The 12331-nt window shown below is 48.2% G+C and overlaps 1 pseudogene; it reads left to right on the top strand.

The window, feature by feature from the left end:
• The first annotated feature begins 5722 nt into the window (after positions 1–5722).
• LOC133003652 (uncharacterized) overlaps positions 5723–12331 on the top strand; it is a 53260-nt pseudogene continuing 46651 nt past the window's right edge.

The raw sequence follows: 12331 nt of genomic DNA, 5'->3' as shown, positions 1-12331 counted from the left end.
TTATCCTCACTATTATGTGCCATCCAGACATAAGCGTTCCACAGTAAGAGTGTCTCCAGGAGAAAAAGGATTCGGAGGGTTCTTACCTTGGTGGGGAACTGTGAACAACGCACACAAGATAGATGAGATTGCTATGGAACTGGAGAATCTAACAGCCCTAGTGGGGGAAGGTTTCTTATCTCTGTCTCCCAGTATTCAGGGTATCAGGAATGTGGCTTTGCAGAACAGAGTGGCTTTGGATTTAATGCTCGCAAGTCAAGGGGGTGTTTGCCACATAATTGGGACCGATTGCTGCACATACATACCTGACATTTCTGATAATATGACGCATATAGTTTCCCATTTGAATGATCTATTGTTCGAGGAGAAAAGCAAAGACTCTCAAATTCCTGAAGGATGGAATTGGGGATCATGGTTTACTCTAACGGGTTGGAAAAATGTATTGTTGAAATTTTTGACGCCTATTCTGATTTCATTTTGTGTATTAGTGTTGTTTGCATGTTTTATTGTTCCTTGTGTTAAGACTATGGTAACTTCCCTCATTAAGTCTACGATTGGGCAATATGTTCAACTTCCTGAAACTAATCAATCCTGGACGCTTCCCTTCCAGGATGATGAGATGATTTAAAATTGTATAGAGGATGTTGAGCCTTAAGGTCTCAAAGGGGGGAGATTGTGGTGGGAATTTTAACATTTGGGCATTGATTGATGGAAGGAACTACTTTGATGTATAGAAATATGAGCAAATGGATTCTCTTAGTTATCAGGGTGTTTCTCAAAGTAACTGATGTTATATGACTTCCTCACTTACAGGGTCACCTAACAAAGAGGTCACAGGAAAGGGGATGTGAGGGGGTTGTAAAATGTTGATAAGAGATGCTTGTAAACAGATGTTCACTCAAGGAGCCTGAGACCGAGGAGAAGACAGGATACTGATCACCTATTTCTAAAGATCAAAGAGGTTAATTGATAAACATGTGTTCCTCTCACAGGAGGAGCTTGTGAAGGTTTAAAACTGCTGTGTCTTCTGTAGGTCATTGCTCATTGTATGAAATCTTTGCCGTGATTTGTACTGTGATGCCCATCTGCAGATGTAGAATTAAAACTCCAGAAAGAACACTTGCTGACTTGTGCTTGATTATTGGTAAAATTCCACGACAGGTCACTGAAGGACATGAACGTGCCATTGTCGTAGAGGTCACCGACAGATGCCACACCTCTCGCCAACCACAACTCAAACGCAGAGTCCATAATGGATGGTTTAAAACTGTGATTATGGGATACTGGGGCATGAATAGAGGGACCCTGCAAGCCAAAGTGTTTCCTGAATTGTAACCATATCTTAAATGATTGCTTAACTACTGGGTTATCGCTGGTTTCAGTGGTCGACACAGGAAGTGGGGAACACAGCCATGACCGCAGTGAGACCTGGGATGATGACATTTCAATGTGGACCCAGGTAGGCTGGTCGGTGGCAGATTTGCCAGTCCAGTACAAGAGCTTGTGAATATTAGCTGCCCAATAGTAATATAAAAAATTGGGAAGAGCAAGGCCCCCTGTGCTCTTAGGAAGCTGCAATAACCTTTTCTGTATACGCACAGGTTTATCTTCCCAGAGAAATGTTGATATCGCCTTATCCAGTTTAGCAAAAAACTTTTTTGAGATAAGAACAGGAATATGCTGGAAAAGGTAAAGGAATTTTGGTAGAACTGTCATTTTAATGAGGTTCACCCTACCGGCCAGTGATAGAGGCAAGGTGGACCATCTGTGAAAGTCCTCCTCAACTCTGCCAAGCAATGGGACAAAGTTTTTATTGAAGGTGTCCGTCAGGGACCTTGCTATAAGTATACCCAAGTATTTAAAGCAGTTATCGACTCTTTTAAAGGGGACTATGTTTTCTGGTAAGTCACCAACTAAGTTATTAATTGCAAATAACTCACTCTTTCCGAAGTTGAGTTTGTAGCCAGAAAGTTGGCCAAATTGCTTTAGGATGTCCAAAACTATCGGGAGAGATGTGGATGGATTTGATACATAGAGAAGTATGTCATCTGCGTAAAGCGACAGTTTGTGTACTGAACCTTGGCGGGAAACGCCCTCAAATCCATTCTCAGATCTCAGCCAGATGGCCAGGGGCTCAATGGCTATGGCAAATAATAAAGGGGATAGTGGACACCCCTGCCTTGTGCCGCGGTGGAGCTGGAAGGGGGGTGATACTGTATTGTTTGTTTGCACAGAAGCTACTGGTGTGGAGTATAGCAATTTCACCCATGAAATAAAACCTGAACCGAGACCAAACCTCTCCATCACCTCAAATAGAAAGTCCCACTCCACCCTGTCAAAAGCTTTCTCAGCATCCAGCGACACCACTACCTCTGGGGTGCTGGAGCTGGGCATGTTCAATATGTTAAAAAGTCTTCTGGTGTTGTGGAATGAGTGCCTCCCCAGCATGAAGCCAGTTTGATCCGTTGAGATGATCAGTGGCAGCACGCCCTGGAGACGAAGGGCTAAAATCTTAGCAAGAATTTTGTAATCCACATTCAGGAGAGATATAGGTCTAAAACTACTACAGAGTAAGGGATCTTTATCTTTTTTTAAGAGAAGAGTAATTGTGGCATTAGTCAGGGTCGGAGGAAGCTGGCCAAGAGACAGGGCCTCATTATACATATCGCACAAGACTGTGGAGATAGGTTGGGTGAATTTCTTATAAAATTCTACCGTAAATCCATCCGGGCCCGGTGACTTGCCACTCTGCAAAGTGCCAATAGCACTCATGATCTCAGCTGATGTAACTGGGCTGGCTAGATTACCCACCAGCTCCCCGTCCACTCTAGGAAACTCAATGGTGTGTAGTGTACTGGCTGTACTGGTCTGGGGATGGTCAGAGGCATATAAGTCAGAATAGAATTTGGTGAATGTTTCATTTATGGATTTTGGGTCAGTAAGAATAACACCTGGTGTTGACCTAATACTGTGAATAAGCCTTGAGGCAGATGCGGCTCTGGCTTGCTGGGCAAGGAGTTTTCCAGCCCTGTCCCCTGATTCAAAAAAACGCTGTCTAGACTTGAGCAATTGCAATTCTGCTTCATTCGTAGATAAAAGGTTAAACTCAGTTTGGAGTTTTAAACGCTTTTTATAAAGTAGAGGATCTGGATTATTAGAGTAGCTATCATCAATCTCCAGGAGTCTCTGTGACAGTTCCTCCTGTCTGGACTTAGTCATTTTTCTGAGGTGCGCTGTGTAGGAAATGATGTGGCCTCTCAAGTATGCCTTGAAAGCCTCCCACAACGTTCCTTTTGATACTTCTGGTGTGTCGTTTATTTCAAAAAATAGTTGTATATTGGATCTTAGGAAGTTTACAAAGAGGTCATTAGATAATAGATGTGAATTAAATCGCCATGGTTTCAAGATGCGGTTGTAATTGGGAAACTGTATGTCTAGTGATGTGGGAGCATGATCTGAGATTACAATGCTGTGGTACTCGCATGAGTGTACATTAGAAATTAGTCTGTTGTCTAAGAGAAAAAAGTCTATTCGAGAATAGGAGTGGTGGACATGCGAAAAAAAAGAAAAGGATTTTTTATTGGGGAACTTAGATCTCCATGGGTCTGACAAGCCCAGCTCCTTCGAAGTGGAGGTTAGTAACTTAGCAGAATTATTGATAGAGTATGGTCTAGAGGAGGATCTGTCTAAAACAGCAACTTGTACGAAATTAAAATCCCCCCCAACAATGATGTGGTATGTTTCAATGTTGGGAATAGAATTAAAAAAATTTGATATGAATTGTTTATCATCCCAGTTTGGCGCATAGACACTAGCTAAGATGACCTGAGTGTTGCACAGCCTCCCCGTCACAATAACAAATCTGCCAGCTGGGTCAGCTACAACTTTTTCTGATTCAAATGGAATGTTGCTTTGAATCAAAATGGCAGCCCCCCTGGCCCTCACACTAAACCTTGAATGATAAACATGACCAAACCTACCCCTTTTAATACGTAAGACCTCATCACTGCGCAGGTGTGTCTCCTGCAAGAAAACTACCTCACCTCTCAAATCCTGAAGATGAGACATAATCTTAATTATTTTAGTAGCCTGATTTGCCCCCTTGACGTTCCATGATATAAAACGAATGTTATTCATAGTTTTTTTATTTTCCATGCAGGCCTAAGTGATGGATTATCTTGTGTAGCATAGTGAAATATCTGGTTATATCTGAGACGAATAAAAAAAGGAGAGATGAAGAGTAAAAAAGAAAAGAAAAAAAAAAATAGGGGAGAGAAAGACATGATAAGAGAGACAAGTGCAAAACCCCGCCCCCCTCCCCAACCCACACACATTCACAGTTCCCCCCACCTCCCCGCCCCCCACCCACAACCCTTGCACAAAAGTGCCATGTTCCCTTAGCAAAATTCTCCCGGGGTTCCTTTCCTCCAATCTCTCACCCTGCCACACAGTAGTCTGAGTGGTAAAAAAACTTAAGTCAATTTGTAAACAAAGGCTCAACAGATGTGATAACAGCATAGGCTTATGCAATACAGTGTAACAATTACACCCAGAGGGGGTGAAAATAAAACGGTGAGCCCAACTTATTTTCTATGACACTACAAATAGCTTTGGCATCTTTTAACAACAACACACGAACAGCCATATTTGTTCTGTTAACAAAACGCACTTGCATACCTGCTCCATTCGATGACATGTGATTAGGATAGGCTCTTGACAACTCAACTGTCTTTAACTTGCATCAATCTTCTACTGCCTCTGGTGCGCAGCCACAAGTTGCTGTGCCTCCTTCACTGACCTGAGACGCCGTCTGCTCCCGTCCTCAGCCTTGAAGAACAGCCACGCTGGATACAACAGTGAAGGCTTGAGATTGAGAACGTAGAGCTGGCGCATGACGTCTTTATACTCCGACCGCTGGTCCAGCACTTCAGGGCAGTAATCCTCATAGATGTAGACTGGTTTGACGTCATATTTAAGTTTGCCTCTTTTCTTATGGGCAGCGCGAACGACAGCATCCTTGGTCTGGAACTTGTGGAAACAAATGATCACGGCTCTAGGCTTCTCCCCCTCCGCTGGTTTGGGTCTGAGTGCGCGATGGGCTCTGTCGAGCTCTGGGGGAGATGGAAGCACATCCATCCCAAGCACATCCACCAGAAAGCCAGAGAAAAAAGTGGTCGGCCATGAACCCTCGACTGCTTCAGGCACACCAATGAGACGTAAGTTGCACCGCCTGCTTCTCCCCTCTAGGTCGGTTAGCTTGGCTTTCATCTTTGCGTTATTTTCAACCATGGAGGTTACCTTTTCTTCCAAGAACTGCAGCTCGTTCAGCCCAGATTCCAAGTCGGTGATTCGCTGCTCGTGGTTGGTTACCGTGGATTGTATCCCATCTAACTGTGCGTCGATGGCCGTCAGCTTGGTTTCAAATCGTGCAGCGAGTGAGTCCGGTTTGGTTAGCAGATCCGCTCTTAGCTCCGCTAGCATGTTGGTCATTTAAATCGACTTATGGTCAGAACGGAGACTGTGTGGCAAGAGCCTGGAGAAACACGGCTACTCCATCTTACTCACCAACCTGAAGTCTACAAATTATTTTTTTTAAAAAGAGTAAACCGTGTGCCACCGCATTTTCTTCTTCTTCTTCTTCCTCTTCTTCCTATTATTGTTATAATTTTTATCATCACCGAGCAAGAACAGGCTCAAGTACACAACACTGGCAGCCGCAGAGATGCTCGCAGCGCGTGCCCTCGGGTCACAGGGACCCTGGCCGACATGCGACGGGCCCTACGTCTTTGCGCATGGCGTGTGCAGCAATACAAAAATAAAATAAAAATTAATGCATTTTCTTTATTATTATTACTGAGCAAGAGTCTTCTTCGGCATCTTCTTCCTCTTGTTTGTCTTTTTCTTCTTCTTCTTCACATCACCGAGCAAGAACAGGCTCGAGTACGCAACGCGGGCGGCCGGGCTGGCCCGACGTCGCGAGTCTCAGGGTCACGGTGACCCCGAACGACAAGAGACGGGCCATATGTCTTTGCGTGTGTCGTGTGTAGCTATAAAAAATAATAAAAATGAGTTTCCTTCTTCCTCTTGTTCGTCTTGTTCTTCTTCTTCTTCACATCACCGAGCAAGAACAGGCTCGAGTACGCAACGCGGGCGGCCAGGCGGGCCCGACGTCGCGACTCTCAGGGTCGGGGAGATGCCGAACGACAAGAGACGGGGCATACATCACCTTGTCTCGTGTCTTAGCGTGTGTCTTGTGTAGCTATAAAAAATAATAAAAATTAGTTTTTTTTTTGTTATTATTACTGCGCAAGAGTCTTTTTCTTCTTCTTCTTCTTCTTCTAGTTCTAGTTCTCGTTCTTCTTCCCGTTCCCATCACCGAGCAAGAACAGGCTCGAGCGCAGCCGCGAGCCTTCGAGTTTCAGAGACCCAGGCCGAAGAGACTCCCCAACGCGGGCATCCCAGGGGTCCGCATCCCACTTTGCCACTGAATAGTAATTTTATTTTTTTCAACGATCACTGAGCAACAACAGGATCGAGTACGCAACGCGGGCGGCAGGACGGGCCCGGCTTCGCGAGTCTCAGGGTCACGGGGACGCCGATCGGAGAGACGGCCGTTACTAACAATGCATCCGTGGTACAAGTCGGTACAACACCGTGCCGTTTGTCTGACGAGGTCACGCGATGGCACGTCAAGAGCGTTTCACCAGAGACCAGGTTCTCCAACAGTTGTTCTCCTGCCGACAATCCTCTGAACAGGAAGAGGAAGAAGACGAAGAAGACGAAGACAAAGAAGAAGACGAAGAAGACGCCGACGACTGCGTCGACGACGACTACGACCCGGTGCGTGACGCCGCTGCTGCAGAGTCCTCATCGTGCACATCCTCGGCAGAAGAAGAAGGAGAAGAAGGAGAAGAAGAAGGAGGAGAAGGAGAAGGAGGAGTAGGAGAAGGAGGAGAAGAAGGAGAAGAAGGAGGACGACACGTGGAAAGAGAGACCTTCCTGTCCAAGAACGGAGAAATATCATGGTCCTCGACACCGTACGGCAGAGAGGGCCGCTCCGCCTCCGCCTCCACCTCCTCATATTCGTCCTCGGCTACGCACGTCGGGGTCCCTTCCCCGGGCCCCACGACGCACGCGACGTCCAACGGCGTCAGCGACGCGGCCTCGACGTTCGGGCTGTTCGTCACGCCGACGATAGAGAACATCGTCCTGCAGATGACGAATCTGGAGGGTCGTCGCAAGTACGGCGACGGCTGGAAAGGGATGGACACGACCGACCTGTGCGCCTACGTGGGGCTGCTGATCTTGGCGGGCGTCTACAGGTCCCGGGGTGAGGCCGCCGCCAGCCTGTGGGACGCCGAGAGCGGCCGCGCGATATTCCGCGCCGCGATGCCCCTGAAGGTCTTTCACACGTACTCCAGACTGCTGCGATTCGACGACCGCGAGACGAGACGCGCGAGACGCGCCACCGACAAATTGGCGGCCGTGCGAGAGGTCTGGGACGCTTGGGCGGCGAGGCTGCCGCTCCTCTACAACCCGGGGCCGGAAGTGACGTAGACGAGCAACTGGTTGCGTTCAGAGGTTGGTCACTGCGTTGTTATGTCACGTGGCCTCGTCGGCCTTGTCCGCCTGTGTCCTTTCCGACAGTACATGCCCAGCAAGCCGGCGAAATACGGGATCAAGTCGAGGGTGGCGTGCGACGCCAGATCCAGCTACACTGGGAAGATGCAAGTGTACACCGGAAAGCCGAGCGGCGGGCACCCGGAGATGAACCTGGGGCTGCGGGTCGTGCTCGACCTCACGGAGGGACTGAGCGGGCGCAACGTCACGTGCGACAATTACTTCACCTCCTACCAACTCGCGCGGCAGCTCCTGGACAGGAACATCACCGTGGTCGGCACAGTTTGGAAGAACAAGCCCGAGCTCCCGCCCCGGCTGCTCGCGGTCAAGGGACGCGCGGTGTTCTCCTCCGTGTTCGCCTTCACGGCCGCCGCCACTCTGGTGTCTTACGTCCCGAGGAAGAAAAACAGGAACGTGGTGCTCCTGAGCACGCGGCACTCGGAGGCCCAAGTCAGCGACCGCGCGGACGGCAAACCGGTCGTCGTCCTGGATTACAACCGCAACAAAGGAGGCGTGGACAACCTAGACAAGGTGATCGGAACGTACAGCTGCCGGAGGAAGACCGCGCGCTGGCCCCTGGTCGTCTTCCACAACATCCTCGACGTCTCTTCCTACAACGCCTTTGTGATGCTACATAGCATAGCATCTGTGTAGCTATAAAAAATAATAAAAATGAGTTTCCTTCTTCCTCGTTGTTGCCGAGCAACAACAGGAGATGCAGTGTGGTCCTGCTCAGCAGGCAGAACCACAGACTGAAGTAAACAACAGTCAGGTTAGTGAGATGGATGTGGAGGAAGATTACGAATCTGATAATGTGTCTATAGCTGACAGCGTCTCACTAAGCGCGGATTTATATTCATTAAAAGAGGTCAATGAGTTTCTGGATGAATCATTTGGCAAAGCAGTGGAGGTAGGGGAGTACTTCCCAGACATAAAAAAGTTCATTCAGACAGTCAGTACACTGCAGAAGGTGGTGGGAACGGATGTCTTGGATGAGAAAAGAAGATATAGGCTCAGGAAGCATGTCACTGCGGCTAAAAAAGGTCTACCATGTAACATACGATCCAAGAGAAGAAAAAGTTGTAAATAAAATTGACCATGACCATTCATCACTGGGTGTTTTCTTTCTGCTGTATATACCTGTTTGTCTTTTTAAGCTGTATTTTTTATCCTCTCATGGCATTACGGGTAGCCTCATTAAACATTAACGGGGGTAGAAGTGCTCAGAAAAGGTTTTTAGTATCAGAACTTTTTAAAGTAAAAAAGCTGGATGTCCTTTTTTTACTCACAGTGATTGCCTGAATGAGACAGACTGGGGAGTATGGTGGGGGGGGCAGCACATACTCAGCCATGGCTCTAACCTGAGCGCAGGAGTCGCTGTGTTATTTTCTCCCTCTTTAAACATGACAATTCTATCCAGCACAGAGAGCGTGGCAGGCAGGTTTCTGACTATAAGAGTAGAAATACAGTATTATTTTTAATTTAATCAACGTGTATGCACACAACCAAGGTCCTGAAAGGGTTACTCTTTTTAAATTTATTAAAAAACATGCTGAGTAGTGTTGGTCAAGGGGAATGTATTGTACTGGGGGGGGATTGGAACTGCTGCACAGATGTCAAATTGGACCGAACAGGACAGGAGCTCCATCCTCAGTCCTCCTCTTTCCTGGGCCAGACAGTCAAGGAGGCAGATCTAGTTGACCCGTGGAGGAGGCAACATCCTTCGGCCAGGCAGTACACCTGGATAAAGATAACAGACGGCAGGATCCATGGTGCCCGGCTGGACAGATTTTATATATCCGCTCCTTTTATCACCCGTGTGACAAACTGTCAAATTCACCCGGTTGGTTTCACAGACCATCATTTAGTTCTAGTAGATCTACTTTTATCTCCTGCTAGAAAGCCTGGATCCTTCTGGCATTTTAATCTTAAGCTTTTAAAGGATTTAAATTTCTGTGGGAATTTTAAACTGTTCTGGGCCAACTGGGAATCAAAGAAAGAGTTGTTTCCCTCCCTGAGTCAGTGGTGGGAGGTTGGCAAGGGTCAAATTAAGGTGTTCTACCAGCAATACACTGCCTATTCTTCAGGGAACATTAAAAGAGCAATGGAGCAGCTAGAGGCCGACATAAAGGAGCTGGAAAGTGTACCTACCAACACGGAGACATTAAAAACTAAAAAACAACAACTAAACTCCTTTCTCCAGGAGAAGGCCAAAGGAGCTCTGGTTCGAGCTCGGTTCCAGAAATTAAAAGACAAAGACGCACCCACCACTTTCTTTTTTAATCTGGAGAGATCGGTGGCCCAGGGGAAGCAGATGGTGGGTCTCCGGCTGCCGGATGGGAATATAACAGCAGAACCAGCCGAGATGAGGAGACACGCAGTGGAGTTTTATTCCGACCTGTTTGGGGCAGAGGAGTGTGACGCTGAAGCTGTGGCCGAGTTGCTGCAGGACCTCCCACAGCTGAGTCCAGGTGAGAGGGACATCCTGAGCTCGGACATCACTCTGGCTCTCGCAAGTCACCAGGTTTGGATGGATTACCGGCAGATTTTTTAAAACATTTCTGGAACATTATGGGACAGGATCTGCTGGATGTCTTGAAGGAGTCGTTTGGCAAGGGGCTTCTTCCAGCCTCCTGCAGACGAGCTGTAATATCACTCCTGCCGAAGAAAGGGGATCTAACCCTGCTGAAAAACTGGAGACCCGTCTCTCTTTTATGTAGTGACTATAAGGTTTTATCTAAGGTTTTAGCAAATAGATTCAAGGTTTTTATGGAAGTGTTTATTGGTGCTGACCAATCTTATTGTGTGCCAGGTAGGTCAATGCAAGACAATTTGTTTTTAATGAGAGACATTTTTGATCTGTGTACAACGTGTAATATTAATATTGGCATTATTTCCATTGACCAGGAAAAAGCATTTGATCGTGTCGATCGTTCATTCCTGTTTGCCACACTGCAGGCTTTTGGTGTTGGGGAGCATTTTCTGTCCTGGGTGAAACTATTATATAATGATACGTGTCGTGTTGTGAAGGTGGGGGGAGGGCTGAGCAGACCTGTACCAGTTGAAAGAGGGATAAGGCAGGGATGCCCCATCTCAGGCCAACTTTACAGTGTGGCAATCGAACCGCTACTGTGTCGGCTCAGGACTCGGCTGAAAGGCCTGCGTCTGCCTGAGCTGGCTCACAGCCCCCCAATAGTAATATCAGCTTATGCGGACGATGTGAACATCTTTGTCAAGGATCAGGCAGACATACAAGAATTAGAGGGCAGTCTGTCATTGTATGCGAAGGCTTCATCAGCAAAAGTGAACTGGGGTAAGAGTGAAGCCTGTGTGATTGGTCAGTGGGACGCAGGGAGAGTACCCCGTCTCCCTGGGAACCTGACATGGGGAATTAAAGGGTTAAAAGTCCTCGGCTTGCATATCGGCAGTGAAGAGATAGAGAGGCAGAACTGGGAGGGAGTGCTGGAAAAGGTGCAGGTCAAGTTGTCTAAATGGAAATGGTTGCTGCCCCAGTTGTCCTACAGGGGAATAAGTCTGATAGTCAATAACCTGGTTGCAGCATCCCTGTGGCACAGACTCTATGTGCTCACTCCTCCACCGGGACTCATGGAGCAACTACAGAGGCTCCTGGTCGACTTCTTCTGGTCGGGTCACCACTGGGTGCGGGCGTCCGTGCTGTACCTGCCTGTGGCAGAGGGGGGCCATGGACTAACCGACATCATCGCCAGGACTGCTGCCTTCAGACTGCAGGCAGCCCAGAGGCTCCTGTACGGCCCCACACTGTGCTGGTCGGCTGTGGCACGCCTGCTGCTCTGGAGAGCCGGGGGCCTTGGTTATGACAAACAGCTGTTTCTGTTGAACTCTCCGCAGCACAAACTAACTGGACTCACGTAGTTTTACACCTCTGTGATAGATGCCTGGAGGACACTCAACTTCACGAGACCTCCTGACCCCGCGCCTGGGATGTGGCTATTTGAGGAGCCACTGTTTGATAATGGTTTCCTGGTCACTTCAGTCCTGACATCCACACCAATTTCAACAACGGTAAAAAACAAGTTCAGGGAGGCAGGAATAGTGAAGCTGGGCCACCTGACCCGGACGTCACTTGAGAGGCTGGCAGAGGTGACGGGAATTCGATCCACCAGAATGCTGCGGAGCCTCGTGGATGAGGTGTGGCAGGCACTGCCCAAGGCTCTGCGGACCTTCGCCCAGAACAACCTTCAGGCGGACCAGTGGACCAAAACACAGGAATACGTGTTCCCTATCCTGAAGGTGAGTCCTGCAGTGGGGGAGTGGAGAGAAGAGAGCGGCCGACTGCTAACCATCAGGACTCCAGCACTGGGCACCTTCAACACCTCTGGAGGGAAACAACTGTACCACAGCTGCGTGAAGGTCCTGAACTGTCGCTCTCTTGCAGGAGTCAGGGAGTCCAGATGGACTGAGGTTTTTGGCTCAGACTATTCCCCTAGTGGCAGCTGGCGGGTCCTGTATAAACCTCCGGTGGAGAGACGGATGGCAGACATCCAGTGGAGAATTATACATGGAGCTCTAGCTACAAACAGATACAGAGCTCACCTGGACCCAAGCACTGAGGGGGGGTGTCCATTCTGTTCACTGCCTGAGACCCTGGAGCACTTAGTGGTGTCCTGTCCCAGGTTAGCTGACATGTTTAAACAGCTGCAGGAGTGGGTGGGGGGGTTAGGAGAGGTTT

This window comes from Limanda limanda, chromosome 6 (assembly GCF_963576545.1).
Source record: "Limanda limanda chromosome 6, fLimLim1.1, whole genome shotgun sequence".
NCBI classification, from domain to species: Eukaryota; Metazoa; Chordata; class Actinopteri; order Pleuronectiformes; family Pleuronectidae; genus Limanda; species Limanda limanda.
Note: the sequence above shows the minus strand (reverse complement) of the source record. Positions and strands in the feature narration are given on the sequence as shown.